The sequence below is a fragment of the Patagioenas fasciata genome, unplaced genomic scaffold (genome assembly GCF_037038585.1).
Source record: "Patagioenas fasciata isolate bPatFas1 unplaced genomic scaffold, bPatFas1.hap1 Unplaced_1, whole genome shotgun sequence".
Classification (NCBI taxonomy): Eukaryota; Metazoa; Chordata; class Aves; order Columbiformes; family Columbidae; genus Patagioenas; species Patagioenas fasciata.
Window position 1 is genome coordinate 2576846 of NW_027288510.1, and position 15254 is coordinate 2592099.

General features: G+C 49.7%; 1 pseudogene; it reads right to left on the reverse strand.

Moving 5' to 3' along the window:
* The window catches only part of LOC136115910 (dynein axonemal heavy chain 9-like), an 85975-nt pseudogene extending 72619 nt beyond the window's left edge, over nt 1-13356 (reverse strand).
* Nucleotides 13357-15254: the final 1898 nt, after the last annotated feature.

The following is a 15254-nucleotide window of genomic DNA, read 5'->3' on the forward strand; positions in this document are numbered from 1 at the left end:
GGGACATGGGGTAGTGCCAGAGTTAGGTTATGGTTGGACTCTGTGATCTTGATGGTCTCTTCCAACCAAACAGATTCTATGACTCTATCCTATGATTCTATAAGGGAGACCTGTGAGCTCGGGTCTGTGGTCTGAAGAGAGTGAATGTGAAAGGACAGTTTTCATGTCATCTCTTCCAATACAAGAATTCAACAAATGAACCTGGTAGGTTGTAAAGCTACAACAAACAGGGATTCTTCTTCGCACGCTGCCTTATTTCAGAGGGTAAGTCTCTGCTGCAGAAGGATGCAGATGTTAAAAATTCACAGCGGTTCAGAAAAGCAACCGAACATTTGTGGGAGAAAAAAAAATCCATCCAGGTCTTTAGATACAAAGGTACAACCCATGACTCTCAAAGTCCTCAGGTATGAATGGTTAGAGACAAGGAGACTATTTGGGGGAAGTTTCCCTACCTGCTTCTTGATCTCACCAGCTGCTGGACACTGTTAGCAGAGCTTGATGGGCTCCTGGATCTTTGGTCCTTTCCATTCTTCCCTTCTCAAAACGCTTACTTTTGAAGTGCCCGCTTAAATTCTGTGGATGCTGCTGGACCAAAACATAGCCCTAAACACTTCACCTATTAAAGACTAAACTGCTGAGTCAGGAGCTCTTAATAAGAACTCCTAAATGCCTGTTCTAACCTATGCAAAAACCTCTTTGCACAGGAATTATCGTGCTGAAAAGAACACAAGAGATCACAGCAGCCACCACACGCAGCAGCCTTCACTAGTACATATGTCTGTAAATATTTCTTCGTAAGCATCCAAGCCCTGTGGCATCCTTCAGCTGCTACTACTCAAATAAATCACCTAACACATCATCCTGCAGAGACCAGGCGGCTGAGCAGCTATTCAGAGCAGGGAACACATGTTAATTCAAAACTTACATCCAAAGCTCCTCCTTTTTGTAACCTTGAAACTGCCTCCCCATGACTGCTCATGCCAGGCAACCCAAATTACTTTTTTTACAAAGAGTGCACTCAAAAGAGCACTGCATTTAGAAACGGAGCAAGTATCTCATGGCATTAATGCAGCTTTACTGATGGCAAATTCAACAAAATAAGCATAGAGCCCTAGAAGAGATTAGATTAGTTGGACCAGGATGAACAGACAAACAGACATCCTGTCCAACACCACACAGTAGGTCGTAGGAGCATCAGCTCGCAGGATGTCGATGGTACCGAGTTCGTGGAACTGTTTGCACTTTACACACTCAGCTGGACCAGCTGCTCCCAGCAGAGACGAGGGGATGAAAGTCAGCAGAGATGCGATGGAGCTGGCAGGGGGTGTGTGCCCCCTCCTCTTGCTCCTGTATTAGCCTTTTGCTTATCAGTGTGAAATGATAAAGCCCAGCCAACACAAGAGAAACCCACTTTGGTTCTGGGAAGAAGAGGTAGAATGGTTCCTACCTGTGCATGACGTGGTCCATGAGATGCTGCTTGAACACCAAGCTCCACCGTTTAATCACATTCAGCAGAGACGCTTTGAAAGGCCGAGCATCAACTTTCATCCAACTCTGGAAAATGCTGATGGGCTCGATGCGATTCACCTCCTCATAGATCTTCTCGTAGGAGTCAATCTGCTCTCGGAACTGCTGCAGCGTGGGAGGTGACTCAGGGACCCCGTTCTCTGCATGGGCCTCGATTTCTGCCGCAGTGAGAATGTGCCCGTAGAGGAGGAACTGGCGGAAGAACTCCTTTCTGTCCTCCCCGTACAGGTAGGAGTAGTGGTCGAAGGCACTGCGGTAATCACAGCAGGCCGCCATCACGGCCTGCACACGCCCCATCAGCTCATGGCGCATGTCGGCCAGGTCAGCCATGTCCTCCATGTCAGCCTGGAGAGAAGAGGAGAGGAGCTCGCAGTGATGCGGGGGCAGCGTGGCACCTCCTCACTGCCACACAGCGTGAGGGAGCTCCACAGCCACGGACCTGGTAGTGGAGGAAGCCGCTGTGCTCAGCCAGCCTGGGCACCAGCGATGAGATCCGGTAGATGTCGTTGAGAAGACCTTCCACCACGTCGTAGAAGCCATCGTTTGTGCCAGGGTCCAAGGAGGGTTGAAATATCAAATCTGGGATCACCAAATCCAGCTGCACCTCAAACAGGGGAGGAAGCCCTGCCTTGGGATCTGGTAGGGAAGAACAGAGGTGCCAGGTTATTTTTGAAGGGGAGAAAAGTGATCTAGAGCCACCACTAACATCCCACCACAAGACACACACATGCCCCACAGGGACACCAGGCAGGTGGGACACCCACTCGCTGGGTCCAGTGACATTGTGTCTGCATACAACGCAGAGGGGAGGCTGCCAAACCAGCTGGTGTTCTGGTACCCACAGGAGATACTGGAGAACAGATGAGACACAAGTGATTTAAGGACCGGAAAAATGCTGTGGAGGGAAGCCTTAAAGAGACCAGGCTCTTCAGCTAATCAAAAGGGAGTCTGAGAGCTGAACAATTACAGCGCATAAGTACTTAAAGAGGAGAAAAACAACAGGAACCAAGAGGCTCTTTAATTTAGTGGAGAAAGGCATGAAAAAATAAAACACCAACTGGTTTCACAAATGTGAAATTATGTGCTTGTTTTTAACAAGATGGTGAGGAACTGGATGCAATTCTCCAGCTCAGTGTGCCTCCACATCCAGGAGGGAAGCGTTCTGAAGATGTGCTTTAGCTGGACACAGCTGCTCTCAGCAGAGTGACCCTCCGTGGCAGCCTTAGGCAGGAGCTCTGCTTTGGTGACCCCTCTCCTCACTCCTCAGTGATGGAGGTTTTTCTTTCATGTCTTTCATCCACAGAACCAACTCTTGAGACTCTCCACAAACGAAAGGTTGTGTCACCTTGATGCTTTGTGCATGGGAGGTCAGGAGATGGCTGATGCCCAAGAACAGACTTGGAATGATGCCTCAATTTTGTCTGTTCACAAATCCCAGCAAATGGTGCACAGTCATCTCTGTCCCTTCCCTTGAGCAAGGCTTTGCTCCAGTGACCAGGGGACAGAGTTACCCTCTGAGTCTGGAGGCTCCTCCAGCACTTGCTGTAGACAATGCAAGAGGCAGAGTAGAAAGACCACCACAAGTCAAAGCACAAAACAGAAACTTCCTTTTGGTGAGACTGAAGATGGTATCACGGCCAGAGCTGAGGAACCAGCAGTTACCTGTGTTTTCGAGGAGGTACTTGAGTGAGCACTCAATGGCAGTGAAGAATCCATCCAGAACTATCTCATCCACGTAATCCACATAGGCCTTCCAGATGTCAGATGCTGGGTCTGCAAGTAAGAGGCTCTGGTTTTCCTGGAAGAAAAAGACGACACTTTGAAATACAGCGGGGCTGAGTCTGTCCTACAAGAGCTGCCCACAGCTGAGGACTCATGGCAATGAGCACACAGGTACCAGCCCTGCGGGGGGTGAGAAACCAGACAGACGGATGTTGCTGCTGGTAGCATGGCCACAATTTTCTCCTTCTGTCAAGGGCTGCTTTGTCATCTGAAGCAACTCAAAATAATCACAAGGTAAAAATGGAGTGCGTGAGAGACTTAGCAGCCCTGCAACCTTCTCCTCCCTCTTCTCTGAGGCCAAAGGGCTCAAGGGTGCTTTGCAGACCTGGGCCAAAGGCTCATCCCAATGCATGAAGCCTCAGTCCTTGTGGCCTGTATAATGTTACCTTGGGTGGATGAGTCCTTCCAAGTGGACTGCTTACACCTCTGCCCTACAAATGGTCATCTCAAAACAAGAGAACTTTAAAATTCAGAAAAGGGTTTTTAAATAAACCAAGTGAAAATAGTTAAAGATTGGGATCAGAAGACAAAGGGTTGGCTTACAGCCTCCCTTCTCAGCTTATTGCGTTCCTTACCTCCAGGCAAGTTCACAGTCAGGAAATTCACGGTTTTCTAGGCCACAGAATGGCCCCATCCTTCTTGCGTCTCCTCTTCCACACCCACAAGACCAGCCTGGGTATCCATCCCCTGCACCTCCCAGGCTCTGCCGTGATCCTGTTCCGGCCTTGCTATGCCCTCTGAGGGCTCTTTCTCCTAAGCCTGCCAGGGGCTCTCAACACAGGCACGGGCTCAAAAAAAACGTAAGGTCCAGCTTGCAGTCTGCTGCCAGGGGTTCAAAGCTGGCTGTATTTCATCTCTGGGGACACAGGAGAGGGTGCCATTCCCAGTGGCATGGCAGCTTGGCACACATGAGATCATAGAATCATTCTGGTTGGAAGAGACCCTCAAGATCATCGAATCCAACCATAACCTAACTCCACCACTAACCCATGTCCCTAAGAACCCCATCTGTACATTTGTTAACACCTCCAGGGATGTGACTCCACCACTGCTCTGGGCAGCCTATTCCAAAGCTTCACAATCCTCTCTGTGAATTATTTTTTCCTAATATCCAATCTGAACTTTCCTTGGTGCAACTTGAGGCCACTTCCTCTCATCCTATCTCTTACTACTTGGGAGAAGAGACCAACCCCCTCCATGCTCCAACCTCCTTTCAGACAGTTGCAGAGAGCAAGAAGGTCTGGCCTCAGCCTCCTCAAGATAGAGTGGCATTGCCAATTGGGCTTGAGTCAACCCAGAGTTGCTGCTCCCCAACTTTACACATCAACGCTGAGTGATTAAACTGTTAACAGAGCAAGCCAGGGCTCTGGTGCCTTGCAGACTCACCTCCACATTTTGCTGACACAAGAGAAAGGGGAACTTCACAGGACTGAACACTATGGGAATGCCCATTTGAAAGCACCACCCCCTCTTCACCGTCCCATGCCCTTGTATTTGACAATGCCCCCTTGTCACTGGTGTTCTACTGAACCTTTACTCCAGAGGCCTCATCCTGGTGCAAAAGGGCAATGCAAGCCAGCATCTCACTGTCCTGCCTGTGCTTGTGGGTGCACGTACCCAAACTCTCTGTGCTCTTCTCTCAGCAGCCTCAAGACTCACCTGCTCAAAAGAAGACCTGAACACCCAAGGGAAACACAGCAGACCAGCTCTTGGCCCCTTTGCTGCTGTTCCTCCAGGTTTGACCAGCACAGCAGGACAGAGGCATGGGGACATCCTATTTTGGGCCACGGTGCCTTTCCCTCCCCAGGACCTTCGTGCTGCTTTGCAGTTGGTCCTGCCCTGTGAGCCACCAGAGCAGCGGTGCCAGCCCTTCTGCCTTGGCCACAGCCCCATGTTCTCTCCGGTCAATTTAGGAAGTGTTCCCATCTTTTGGGTGTAGCTGGAGGTGGTTGAGCCTGTCACAGCTGTAGCAGCAGGACAACGTGGGCATAGTAAAATCCTCGCCGTGGGTTCAGAGGGTACAGAAGTGGGTCAGAAGCCCAAGGCTGAGTGCAGACAGTGAAGTAAGGTGAGCAACAAGGGCTCAGTGTCCCAGAGAGGGTCAGCCCAGTCTCTCCAGAGTCCAAGGCCAGATGGTGACCCTCAGGAGTGGGCTGGACCTAAAATCCATCTGCCTTCCAGCCAAGGTGCTGTCCCTGACACGCTAAAACCTCTGGGCAGGTGAGGCGCAGAGATTTGGGCTTTCTCCTGCTCTGCAAAGAGGACTCTCAGCTCTGGCAAAGCCACTGGAAAAAACCCAGGGTTCAGACAGCAGCTTTTTTCTTGTTACTCAGCTTCTCCCTGGACTGACAGCGTCACCTCCTGCTCCCACAGAGGAACAACAAGCCTAAAGCAGAAAGGTCAGCCACAGCCAGCTGCCTCTCCATTTTAAGGTGAATATTTCGGAGGAGTTTTTCCTCTGAGCAGGATCCCAAAGCCTGATGCACGACTCCCCTCTAGTGGCTTCACAAGAACCAGGACTGGGAGCCAGACTGGGCTGCATCGGCTCCCACTCCTGCTCCAAACTCGGTGCCTGGTCAGCAGCCCCGCACACTCAGCTGTACCAGCTCACCCATCAAAGTATTCCTTAATCAACAACAGGTAAGTTTTTCAAATGAGTTAAGGGAGTTAATTTTAAGGTGAAGCAGCTCTGGACATTTTCACCAGAGCGGAGAGACACCCAGAGCCTATGAAGAGTCAACAAACCCCTGGAGAAGGTCCCCCCTCACCTTCACCAGCAGATGAATCCTCTGCCCTGACTCTCGGACAAGGCTGTAACGCCGTTCCAGGCGGTCCTGACAGTCCTCCAGGCTCAGCAGCGATTCTCTTTTACAATCTCTTCTCACAAATATGGGCGACGCCCACGATCCCACGATGGTCTGGATCTCCTCAACATTGTTTTTGGCTTTCTGTATCCTCTGCTCGAGGTCATGGACATCATCCATCACCATGGAGATGTGATCCCAGACACCTGGTAAAAAATGAGATGATTGACGACTTTTTTTCAGAGCTGCATGGCCAAGCTCTTGTGCACTCTCCATAAGACTTTTCCCCCACGGTTTCATGTATTTCTCACCCATCATTAACACAAGAGACTTACCACCTCAACCAAAAGAGTCACTTCTAGCTCCCTCCTACCCCAACAATCCATGGTACAGCTGCAGCCTCTGTTTTCTGCCAGGAGCACCAGCACCGTGGGGACGTCTGACACTTCCCCCTTTCCCGTACCCAGATTTAATCTGCTACCAGAGAGAGAACAAGGACAACAGGCTGAGTGTTCCTGCCACTGTCACTAGAGCAGGGACCCACAGCCCCACAAACACAGGCTGTGACAGCCCAAGGTACCAGCGAGGGCTGCATTTAGATTCAGGGAACTTCATCTGCAGGAAAGTCCCTTCATCTTTGTTGTGCAATGGAGAAAGAGTTTTTCAGCATGAGGAATTCTGCTTTGCAAGTTCCCAAGGGAGGACACTTGTTCCTGTTCATACCACAAGCCTGATGACAGAAATATATATTCCAACAGCGAGCAGTTTGCTTTCACCAAGAGGAAACAAATTGTCTTCCTCCATTCTGCTTTGCAGTTAAAACTGATCAAGCAAGAACACTGGTTAAATCATCCCAAAGTCACGGTGCACAAACCTCACCACTAACCACAGTATTTCATCTGGCTGGAAAGGATAACGAGGTGGCCCTGGCCCCCACCGGGAGAAGTCTGTCCCAAGCCAGATGGCTGGGCCAAGGGGTCCCAGTCCCTGCACAACTCAGGGAGAAAGCAGTGCCTTGGGGACACAGGGACATGACCACACAGTGGGTCACTTGGGCTGGCACGGGCAGGGAGCAGACTCTTCAACCCCAGCCTTGCCAGCTCTCACAAACCCCAATCTTGCCGTTTCCTCAGCATCACTGCTTACAGGGCAGCCTCTCTTCCCCAAAAGCCCAGAGGGAAGCTGAAGGGATCAGGATCCTGTCCCCAGCCCAAGCAGATCAAGGTAAGATGGGAAGGAGCAGGCAGGCTGGGGGCTGCCCTTTGTCTCCCCAGTGCTGGCTCTGCTGGAGAGTCCCCTGCCCTGCTGTGAACTGTCACTGGGAACCAGGTGATGGAGGCTGGGGACATGGGAGGAATCTGATGAGACCCAAGTGAGCAGGTTAACCATGAGCAATGTGCCCTGTGGCCAAGAAGGTTGATGGTACCTGGGCTGCGTGAGTAGGAGTGTGGCCAGCAGGTCGAGGGAGGTGAATCCTCCCCCTCTGCTCTGCACTCGTGAGGCCCCATCTGAGTGGTGTGTCCAGTTCTGGGCACCCCAGTTTAAGAAGGACAAGGAATTACTGGGGAGAGCCCAGCGGTGGCTACCAAGATGCTGAGGGGTCTAGAGCATTTTTCTTCTGAGGAAAGGCTGAGAGAGCTGGGGCTGTTGAGCTGGAGAAGAGAAGCTGAGAGGGATCTGATCAATGGCATCAATATCTCAGGGTGGCTGTCAGAGGATGGACCAGACTCTGTTCAGTGGTGCCCAACGCCAGGGTGAGGGGCAACGGGTACAGACTGAACATGAGCAGAAACTTGTTTGCTGGGAGGTGCCAGAGCCTGGCCCAGGCTGCCCAGAGCGGGTGTGGAGTCTCCTTCTGTGAGACATTGAAACCCACCTGGACCCACCTGTGTGATCTGCTCTGTGACCCTGCGTGAGCAGGGGGGTTGGACTGGGAGATCTCCAGAGGTCTCTTCAGCCCTCACCAGTCTGGGATTCTGTGAAATCCTGTACGGCCTCTTTTGCCCTAACACAGAGCTAGCTCACCCTCCATCTTCCAGTTGAGTGTTTCTTCTGCCTTCTTCAGCTTCAAGTTAATATCCCACAGCTGCTCCTGTATGAGAGGGTATTCGACCTCCAGGACTGTCTTCAGGACCTTGTTGTATCTGTTCACCATCAGCTCCAAGTTGGCCGCCAGCTGCCGGTATGACTCCTTGGAGGAATAGATTTCTGCTGCCGTGGGTGGGATGGCTCCCAGGCGGCTGCCAGACAGGTAGCTCAGCTCCCTCAGCACCGACACCAGCTGCAGAAACAAGGCAGAGAGCTGAATGTGAGACAATCCTCCCCATTCACCTGGTAGACACCCTCCCGTCAATTCTGGGGATCTTAGGGGGTTCCTGCTGTTTTATTCACAAAGCAGTACGCTCTGAGAAGGGCCTGGACACCTCCTAGTCCAGACCATCTCCCTCCCATTGATCTTTGCCTCTGATTTGCTTCCCAATCAAAGACATCTAGCTCTGTTAACTACCCAGCCAGCAAACCCTGTGCAGCCTCTAAAAGCCATGATGATCTCTGGTCTTCTCAGCTATCCTCATCAATACAGTCTTTCAGCAATACTGTGCCTGCAGGAGGAGGCACAACCAAAAGCATCTTTGAGTTGTGATGGAACGGGATTGAGTGGGTTATTAAACTATAAACCCAAGTAGAAGTGAGTCCCTGCAACAAACGGAGCAGCAAGGTCTTCCAACGCAATATATCACTTCTAAGACAAAAAAAAAAAAATCTTTGCTCAGTTTAGTGGCTTGTGAGAGGGAAAATGCTCCTGAAACTGCACATTTTGGCTGGGTGACAGAAATTCAGTATATTGTATGGGCAATGGCAGGGGTGAGGAGTATCTACAATACTAAAGTGACTATGTCCACAATGACAAGAAGAGGAAAGAAAGACGGAGCGCAGAAGGGTGAAGGGAGCAGTTTGAGGAGGTGGACGGAAGAGGATGGGATGGGAGGAAGGGAAAAGCAGGGGATTGAGGGAGCAGGAGGCCAAGTGAGATAGAACCAAACTCCCCTCCCTTTTATGCACTGGAATGTCTGAGACATCCCCACCATGGTGTCAAGGATGTCTTACCCTCTTTCCCTCTCCTCCATGGAAGGTGAGCTCTGGAAGATTCTTTAATGTTGAAGGGTTGCAAATACATCCTCCCTTTAGGCAAAATGAGGTGCTCCTATCTGCTCTGAAGGGCATGAAGGGGCTGCTAAGCAGGCACCTGAGGACATGAGGCAGTCCTCAGTATGGAAAGCTGAGAGCAGCGCAGAAGCACTCAGAGACTGGAGCTGAGAACATGCTCAGCACGGCACAGGCTCCAAACCCTGGCACCAGGGTGAAGGGTGGAAAACATCCCCTGGGGCCATTTGCTTCCCACCTTAGCAAGGAGATTCCAAGGAGCTGGACAAATCCTTTGTCTGAGAGCCAAGCTGGAATGAGCTCTGGAACCTCAACACTTTTCTCTAACAGCAGCAAGTCCCAGGGAAAGGGGGAAGTGTTTGATGTTTTCCCAGGCCCCTGAGATTCAGCACCTCCGCAGCAAATGGCATTTCACATTTGAGAGGCCCCAGCTCTCATCAGGCCCCAGAACCTTTGAATCCACCTCTGCACTCTGCTGGCTTGGACCCTGCCTCTGCTTTGGGCAGGGGGATGGTCAGGCCTCCCTGTGCTGGAGAGGGCAGCCCTAGGGAACAGAGACCTACTGGAAGCCTCCTGCACCACAATTAAGGAAATCCAACAGCCACAACACTGAAGTAACAAAACAAACCTTTCCTGGGATTTTTATACCCTTTCAGGAAGCTCAGATTTCAGGTAAACATAACACGAACCCACGTCTGTAGGATGATGCTCCTACGCTCCCCACACCAGCGTCAAACCAACCTGCTCTGGAGATGTTGACACCAGTTAACATCTGGCTACTCACAGACTTTCTGGCTTTAATTACAATCTGCGCTGCTTAAACTGTAATCCTGATATTTTACCAGGAGACAGAGCCCACAAAGGGGATGGTTAATTCATGTCACCCATAACAGATGCTCCAGGGACCTCAGCAGAACAGATCTAGTAGCGATCCCACCAGACTTGCCATGCACGGTGGGGCACAGCTTGGAGACGTGCCCTCCAGCAGACAGGAAAGCTAGTTCTTACCTGGGGATCAAAATTAACTGTGATCAGTTTGGTTTCTGGATCTCGCCGGATAAGCGGTTGAGTAAGGTTGTACTGTGATTTTTCAGAGACTGTCTGGGACCAGTCTGCATAGAGCTTCTCCTGATACCTGCCGAAAAACAAACAAATTAAAACATCCACCACGTAGCTGCCAAGCCCGCACACCAAGACATAGAACCAAATAAAAGCCAAGTCCACTTCTGAGGGCTGAAGAACATCAAGGAATATTTAAAACCCACCCACACCACCTCCATAAAGATCTTGGCTTCAAAGACAAACACCTGAAAACCAGTGACAGCATCAAGTCAGGAAAACAAAGATCCCCCAAGTACCATTCTTAGCAGAGGATTCAAATTTGGGGACAAACATTCAAAAGCTCAGAGCAATCAGTTCAGTTTTAGCATCAAACATTAAGATATTAAGTGAGGTGCAACGAATCCCACTCCCACTTGTGGAATACACACATTACAGCCACGGTAAGTACACTGTGAATGGGCACAAGCGGATTGAGACTTCTGGTCAGCTCAGGTTTTCTACCACAGCATCTCCTACATCCAAAAGAATCTCGTTCCAACATTTCTGCTGGGCTGCACAGCCCCTGTCCCTCCCATGCAAACTTCTCATTTCAAGATATCACAGAAAGACTGTGGTGTGTAGCAAAGGACTCCTCCTCCTCTCTCATCACAAAATTCCTTCTGGCTTAGAAAGAGACATTCTCAGGCCCTGGGCTTGCAAATGTGCTGAAAGGTGGTTTAGAGAAGGAGAAGGAAATGGCCTCAAGTTGCACCAGGGGAGGTTCAGACTGGATATTAGGAAACATTTCTTCCCCAAAGGGCTGTCGGGCATTGGAACAGGCTGCGAGGGCAGTGGTGGAGTCATCATCCCTGGAGGGGTGGACAGACGTGGAGACGAGGTTCTCAGGGACACGGGGCAGTGCCAGGGTTGTGTTAATGGATGGACATGAGGGTCTCTTCCAACCAAAACAATTCTATGATTCTATAAGGTTTGGCTTTTTTTCATATAGTTACAGTCATGCCTGAGCCACCACTTACCTGTCGAGCAGCTGGATCATTTCTTCATACTTCTCTATCACCCTTCTTCCTTCAGCAGAGTCCAAGCAGCTGGTGGCACAACAGACAAGCTCAGCGTTACATTTAGCCCTGTGAGGCTGCAGTCTCTATTTACCCCTTCCCAAAACCACCCACCACCTTGCAGGCAGAGCCTGGCTGGGGATCTTACATTCCAACCCCACCATATCGCCCAAAACCATTTCACTGCACAAAAGCTCTCCAAGCCCCAGTGCGCCCTTTTGCGGGTGTTTGCATGGCAACTGGCAAATGAGAACCACGTCCTGGGGGAAGAACAAGGGCCCAGAGCTGCTGGAGGAACACTGGTCTCCGTAACATACTCAATGCTCCGGTGTTTGCACAGAGCAGGGCAACCTCTGCTCACCAGCCACCACTTTCTGAGGTCAAAGAGGCACAGAAAGAAGCAGAGTGTGGCTCCCGGCAGATGAAGCTCTTGGCGGTGCCCAATTCATGCCCCTCAAACCGAAGAGCAAAGGTGTCCCAGAGTGCGGGAGGCAGAGCCCTGGCCACGCTGCCAGGGCTGTACAGCCCAGGGAACAGCAGGCCAGAGGAATTCTTATCATGCTGTCTTTTCCCCACTGTTTCATCTACAATATCCAAGTTCTCCTCAAGATGGTTGTTGATTTTGGAGGACATATTGACAAAACTTGAATTAACTTAACCAAAAGCTGGAAAAAAGGAGCGCCTGAGCAGTCACCGCTGGGCAAGTGCTGAGAAACCTGCTGGAAGTAAACAAGTCCTCTGAGCAAATCCAAGTAAATCCCAGCAAAACCACTTTTGTTTCTCCTTTTTAATCCTTTTTCCCTTTCAACAGCATCATGTCACCACCGCTGCAGAGCATGTTATTAACTACTCTAAACAGAGGACAGAAAATCAGTGTGAAATGCAGATCTGGGTCCTTCATGGTGGACAAAAATTTGCCATTTAGGTTCAAATCAGACATGATAACTTGGGCTCTGTGCTGGGAACAGCCCAAGAGTTTGTTTCATTGCACCAATGTCTTTGCTGCTGCAGAATAACTGTGCACTTAAAGACACTTAATGGCAAGATACAGTGAGAGAAGGTTACAAACATGGTACAGTGACGGTCAAGTTATTTTGGTCAAGTACATTAAAAAAGTGGATCCATTTACACAGAATCCTGACCAGCACACGTGAAGCCATTCCTGTGAGCTACCAGGTGCAGTCCCTAGAACACCCTCAGTTGTCGTAAGTCCAACACTGCCTTGCTTACAGAGCTCTTAAATGTTGTCTCATGTGGTGCCAGCTGTGAGTATGAGGCCATACTTCCCTGACACCATCCGTTATAACAAGCATTTGGGTGATAAATATACCAGCATTGGTTTCTTTCCTTGATCTTGGGAGATGGCTCCTTTGTTTAACGCTGAGAAAGTTTTCTTCTGCCCAACAAAATGCTCGTCTGCTCCCCAACATGCAAACCCAGCTCCATCGACCCATCTCAGCTGAGTCCAGCCCAGCACTTCTCTGCTATTCACAGTTTGGATGATGCCAGAACCAGGACTTGCAGCTGAGGAGGTCCTGGAGAACATGCTGAGTGGGATTGCAGCAGGAAAGGTTCTGATACCTCTTTCAATTGCAACCCGGGAACTATGTCTGAAAGCTGAATAGCCCACTGTGCCTCTTAATCGCTTCAAAACAAATCCAGTTAATGAGTTTCTTAAAAAAAATAATGATCACAAGGAAGCTGAAAAGCACCAGTGCAACCACTTCACACCTCTTTGACTAAGAATTATTTCAGCTATAACCATGGGATAATGTTCACCACAGAAAGAAAATCAGATTGATTACAGAGAAGATAGCAAGGTGGTCATAAAGCAACTTAGCTGGAACAGACACGCACAGATGTGGGATGTGCCTGAAGTGATCAAACGGCACCTGGATTCGCGCTCGCAGCTCCTGCGCCCAGCGCAGCGCTCCAGCCACCGGCGGCATGTTCTTGTGCACAGGGGGGGATCCTGGGGAGGGCACATTGGAACAGCATTTGACTGAACACTGCACTTGTAACCCCAAAGATGCAACAACAGAACCTCATTTGCAGAAAACTGCTCTGATTTCCCAGCTTCCTTCCTTAAATCCAACATCTGCCACACTGATGTAGGTCTGTGACCAAGGCGAGTGCCTCTGGATCTTGAATAAGGAGCTGAGATCGAACGAGAAGCCCAGACTATGTCCAAACCTGAGCTGATGTGAGGTGTCCCTTGCCTGGGACACATTCCCCGCCCCTCACAAACACTGACATAGGGATTTCTGACCAGGAGTTACTTCTGTCCGTCTTATCTAACAGCCACAGAACAATAACCACAAATTCACAGCAAATGATTCTCTCCATGATTCTCTCCAGTCCAGGACTTGTCTCGTTCCAGTATGATCTTTCTGAGGCAAGTAAATAGGTTATTGTTCAAAATGACACACTTGAATCCTCATAATCTGATAGAAATCCACCCATTCCCCCCTGTGCCAACAGTCACGGGGAATAATAAACTTGGAAAAGGCTGATTAAACCCTTGGTTACAAAGTCCCACTCGCACACTTTGCATTTTAAGCATTGTAAGGGAAACAAAATAAATTCATTCTGAGGAGCACATGAGTGGGTTTGCAGGTCCCATGGGGTGTTGGAGGCAGCACACAAATGTGGAGAGAAACCTCCTGTCACAGCCTCGCTGGGAGAAAAGCTCAGCATGTGTCTCCATTCCCAGTCACATATCATGCATACACATTTGAAAAAGGGTATTTTTACTCCTAACCAATTATTTGCTTTAATACTAAGAACAGAGCTTTCCCAGGCGTTTCCATTGCCACTAGGAGCTACAGAGGCTGAAAACATCTGCAATTTGTAAAGTTTTGGGTTCCTTAGAAAAATAAATCATTTCCCCCCCAAATTAATCTCAATCAAACTCCCTGTAAAACCCATTTTACTCAGCACGTTCTACCTACCGAGCTTCAGCTCTGCCTGGATGTGCCGGGAGTAGATCAGCCTGGCGTGGTCCAGGGCCCTGCTGAACACGCTGATGAGGACGGAGTATTTGCCAGCAGCATCTGCAGCGACTACCGGTCGCTCCAAAAGGCTCCCGAACATGTCCAGCAGCTGTTGGGGTGAACACGCAGGAAAAGAAGAGGGGAAAAATTTACAACCCCGACTCCTGCAGAGAGATCAGCTGGGACCTTCCTCCCCAGCCCAGAGGCTTCAATACTGTCCGCACCGATGGGCACTTTGGAAAAAGGAAATTTGCTCCCTTTGTTACGGGGCCTCTCAGACTTTCTCTGGGGTTGGACCACATTCCAACTGTTGTTCTTCAAATGCTTCAAGATTTTCTATTTTTTTCAAAAAACTTACAAAGATAAACACTGTCACTTGCTAAAGGCTTTTCTACAAATGCTTATATTGATTTTTTTAAAAAAATACCATTTATTATTTCTGCAAGATAGATTAATTGATAAATAAACCAGTTTTGTTTCTAGAAAACCTGTTTCCAAAACTGAAACAGATCCATGTATTAATAATATTAACAAATTGATACTAACAATATCAATTCTCACCAGGAAATCCTAGAAAAAGCATGATTTCCCCCAACTTGCAGAGAGAGACACAAATATATCTCCTGGCATCCAAAAGCTTTGTGAGGGACCCACCAGCCTGAGCATCCCAAACCAAGAGCAGCCCAAAAGCTACAAGTCCCGCTGTCCCACCAGCAAACACCAGCCCCATGTGCCTGTGGCTCCAGCACTGCCTGGTCTCCTCAGCGTGATTCTCACCGAGCCGGGTGCCCTGATTTCCCTTTTAGGGAAGAGCAAGGGAGCGATAAACAAACCTTGAAGGCGTGGTCCAAGTTGGAGGCGTCATCAAA